Here is a 5153-nt window from a genome sequence, read left to right on the forward strand (position 1 = left end):
AGGTAGAGTTGGTTAACATAACTCCTAAGGTGCCCCACGGCTTAACTAGGTTGTCTAACATCGCCCTCAAGTTAGTGTTGGGATGACTCACAATTTCCAACTTGGTTCGAAGTGTGTGAAACTGGAACTTTGGTAGTGGTTTGGTGAAAATATCTGCTATCTGTTGTAGCGACAGAATAAACTTTGTCACCATAGCTCCTTGAACAACCTTTACTCTCACAAAGTGCTAATCAAGCTCGACATGTTTCGTGCGAGCGTGTAAGACTGGATTAGCAGTAAGATGTAAAGCACTAATATTGTTTGTGAAAAGCAAAGGAGGCCAAGCTAAGGAGACACCAATATATTTCAACAAATAGGTTATTCATGTGAGCTCTGTAGCAAGTGAGGCCAATGAGCGATACTCAACTTCGACACTCGATTTTGACAATGTGTTTTGCTTCTTAGAAGACCAACTGATAAAATTAGAGCCAAGAAAGACACATAATCCAGTGGTTGATCATCTAGTGAGAGGACACCCAGCCCAATCGGCATCAGAAAAACCAACTAGATTGAGAGAGGATTGAGCAGAAATCCTTAGACCAAACTGAGGTGTGCCAACAATGTAATGAAGCACCCTTTTAATGCCAATCCAGTGGACATCCATAGGGCTTTGCATAAATTGACATAAGAGGTTCACAACATGAGAAATTTCTGGACGAGTCAAGGTCAAGTATTGCAAAGCGCCGACGACACTTCGATATTCTGATGCATCTATAGTAGCCCCAGTTGAGTCGTGAAGGCTATGATTTTGGGACAATGGAGTTGGAAGAGATCGTGCATCCATTATGTTCGTGCGGCGTAGAATATCAGTAGCATACATGCTTTGGCTGAGAAAGAGACCAGTGCTGGTGCGGTGAACTTCAATGCCAAGAAAGTAATGGAGAGGTCCTAAGTCTTTCATAGCAAAGTGGATTTGCAGCCTGCGAATCAACTTAGACAACATGGCGGAATTGCTCCCAGTTAATATAATGTCATCAACATAGAAGAGAAGCAAAATGGTACCTTTGGAGGAGTGGAGAACAAATAAAAAAGAGCCAGTCTTGCTACATGAGAAGCCAAGGTGAAGAAGGTAAGTACTAAACTTATGAAACCACGCCTTTGAGAGCTTGCTTGAGACCGTACAAGGCCCTTTTGAGGAGACGAACATGATTCGGAAAAATATGATCGACAAAGACGAGTGGTTGCTCCATGAATACAGTTTCCTTAAGATCTCCGTGCAAGAATGCATTCTTGACATCAAGTTGTTTAATCTCCTAATCTAATGTAGTAGCAATAGAAAGAACAATACAAATTGTTGTAGTTTTCACAACTGGACTAAATGTATCGTCAAAGTCGACACCTTCAATTTGATTGTAGCCTTTCGTAACCAAGCGAGCCTTGAATCGTTATACAGGCCCACCTGCCTTAAGCTTGGTTTTGAAGACCCAACGTGAACTAACAATATTCATATGAGGTTGTCTAGGTACTAACAGCCAGGTTCCATTCGACGTTAGAGCCTGCAGCTCCTCTTGCATAGCTGATAACCAATGTGGTTTCGATAAAGCAGTTTTAATGGTCTTTGGTTCAGCAATATCAGTGTGAAGGGACGCAATAAGAGACTGAAAGTCTGGGTTGACCATGGAACGTGTCTTGGTTCGTGTTAACATGTGATGTGTATTATCAGAAGGTTGGGTATTATCAGTTGAAGGGTCTGTAGGCAAGGGTGGTAACTCCACAAAAAGTTCTATTCCTTCCATGTTTGAGAGATCATGGCTTTGAGATGACTCTGTTGAATCATGTGAGGAGGAAGAGCTGCCGGATTGTGAAGCTTCTGGGCTTTGTACACCTGCATCAGGAAGTTCAAAACTATGTGACGATAAAAGTGAGGGCAGTGGATGTGTAGAGTCAGATCGCGGCTCCAAGGTTATTGGCAACAAATTCACGGGTGCAATATCATTGTTTGCTACATTGTCATCGTGCGAATTTGAGGGATTGTTTACTGGATAAGTTGCATCTTGCAACTAAGAGTTATGCTGCTACAAGAACTCATTGAAGGTGGTGAGACGAGGAACTCTTGAATCTGCAGAAGCATCAGCACTAGATGACACATAAGGTAAGGTAAATTCATAAAAAATGACATGTCTAGAGATGGAAAACTTTCCTCGATTGAGGATGATAACATCTATATCCTTTATGAAGTAAGCTATAACCTATGAAAACACATGGAAAAGTTTTTGGCTGAAATTTATTATTGTCGTGTCCTTTGAGATAAGGGAAGCACCTACACCCAAAAACCTTCAACGTATTATAGTCAGGATCTTGCCCATATAGCTTAGAAAATGGAGATTGCATGCTCAACGTAGATGTAGGCATTCTGTTGATTAGGAAAACTTCAGTAAGAAAAGCTTCAACCCAAAGATACAATGGTAGATTTGCATTAAAGAGCAAGGTTATGCCCGTTTCCACTATGTGTCTATGTTTCCTTTCTGTGTCCCCATTTTGTTTTGTAGTGTGAGAACACGAGATTTGCCTTTTAAGACCATTTTGAGCCAAGTAATTGATAAATTCCAAACTACTGAATTCTCCACCTCCGTCACATTGAAAGACTTTGAGTATCTTTGAAAATTGATTTTCTACTAACTTCTGGAACACCACAAATGTAGATACAAAATCAGAATTTCCTTTTAAGGGATAAATCCTTGTAAATCTTGTGCAATCATCAACGAAAATAACGTAGTATTTTATTCCTTGAGATGATGCAATAGGAGCCGATCCCCACAAATCACTATGAATTTTTCTTAATGGCTCAAGTTCTCTTTTATTTGACTCTTGAAAAGGTAACTTACAACTTTTTTCCATTTGGCAACTAGTACAAATTGAAAAACTTTTGTTCCAAGTTTTGACATCAATCAATTTATTGCTATGTAAAAACTAATAATTCTTGAATGCGGGTGTCCTAATTTTTGATGCCAAATTGTGTCTAAGTTCTTGCGTGTATTTGTAACCATCAAGGCTTCATGTAAGTCTCCATCCAAGGTGTACAAGTCACGTCTCTTATCCCCCTTTTCCATAATTGTTCTTGTTGTCTTGCCCTTAATAACAAAATCCTCATCAGTAAATTCTATTGAGCAAGCATTATCCTTCACAAATTTACTAACAGAAATGAGATTCTTCTTAAGTTTGGGCACAACAAAAACATCTTTCAAATGCAAAATTTTCCCAATGTGTTTATCTCCTATATGTGTAATATGTAATCTATCACCATTGCCTACCATTATTAAGTCGGTCCCTTTAAAAGGAGATGAATTTTTAAGATTACCTGTGGATTGTACCATGTGATTAGTAGCCCCAGAGTCTACGTAGAGATTATTGTCAAGCTCATGACCAAGAGACATTGCTTCTAGCGCCTGTGGTACTTCTTGTTGTGCTTGGTAGGAGTAATCCCACCTATAAAAATAAGAGAGTGCGGTATGGTTATTCCTTCCATAAATCTGACATGGATTTGTTTTGGGGTTGTCCTTCGGCTGATTGGCTCCATGCTGTGGTGTATTAAACTGTCTCTGATTAAATCCTCAAATCCTCTAAGGGCATTTACAAATTGGTTGAAGGTTGGGTATGGTGATTTTCCTAACATCATTGTGCGAAAGGTCTTGTATTTTCTTCCAAGACCTCTAGCAAAGTTAATTATCTTGCTATCTTCATCCAACGGTTTGTGTATAGCCATAAGACTATCAAAAATCCCTTTAAACTCCTTGATGTATTCATATATGGATTTAGTTCCTAGAGTCACAGTTTGAAGTTGTTGCTTCAACTGAAATTCCTTGTCTTTACTTGCTTGTAGGTAGGTATCCTTAAGACAAGACCAAATTTGCTTTGCGGCGGAACACCCTATAATGAGGAACATGGACTCTTCTGTCATTGTTCCGGAGAGCCAACTCCTAACTAAAACATCACATTCTTCCCAATCTATGAACTTAGGGTTAGGAACATGTTCTCCCTTCTCATTTTCTATAGACTCGGGTGGGGCTTCTTCCTTAAAAACGACAATAAATTTCAAGGTTTGCATGAGTTGAAGGATTTGGGTCCTCCAAACATGGTAATTTGAGGGTTTTAGTTTAATAGAATAAATGGTAACGAGTTGATGAAGTGATGAGGGTGAAAGGGCTAGGCTCGAGCTGGAAGATGCGACCATGGCTGATTATAAGAGGGGGAGGCTTCAGGCTCGTACTTTAATCAGTTGTACCTATGCTCTTGATACCATGAAGAAAATAATAAGCACACTGATTGAGGTTTCAAGTATATCTTTACTGCTTCATTAAGGTATCGTGCGAGTTATTATATACATGTTGAGTAAGAGTCCTACAAGCTAATATGACATACTGCTATCTCTATCACTAAGTAGTTAAGTATATCACAACTACTACCATACAGATGTAAACTAGAGGAGTTTTACATTCGCACTAACTCTTTTCTAGTCAGCTAAGGTAGAGTTGGTTAACACAACTCCTAAGTTGCCCCACGACTTAACCAGGTTGTCTAACAGTATGAAGTTGTTGGTATTAAAGTGCTTAGGGAGGTGTAGATACTCTTATACAGATTATATCCAACACATCCCATAGCCTACATTACAACCAAATACAAAGTACTACATGATCTAGATGAGGTTGCTCCTATATTAGTGGAGAGTTACACGATAGCCAAGCTTATGGTACTTTGGAAAGAACGAGTCACTTCTTTGTGAGGGTGAGCGATTGTTGTGTACTTCCCGAGGCCGTTAATTTCAATTGGTGTGTGAATGGGCATTTGTCTCTTTCTTGTGAGATGTATCGAGGATTTGGTGCCAATTTGACCGCAACACTAGTGGAATGTTATGACCAGGGTTGAGGTTGAATGTGACCCGAAGATGGTATCAAGTTGATTTAGCTGGCCACTTGTCTTAGATGGTTGCAATATTAGGAGCCTTTTCATTTTAGATTTGCTCGAGACGAGCAAAAGCTAAGTGTGGGGGTGTTTGATGAGCTTAAAGATACTTATTATTTATGCCCACTTTGTGTCTTTGTTTTGGCTGATTCGATAGAGATTTGGTCGGATTTGGGTATAATATGTTGTCTTTCAGTGTAGGTGATGCAGAGGGG

This window comes from Nicotiana tomentosiformis, chromosome 3 (assembly GCF_000390325.3).
Source record: "Nicotiana tomentosiformis chromosome 3, ASM39032v3, whole genome shotgun sequence".
Lineage (NCBI taxonomy): Eukaryota > Viridiplantae > Streptophyta > Magnoliopsida > Solanales > Solanaceae > Nicotiana > Nicotiana tomentosiformis.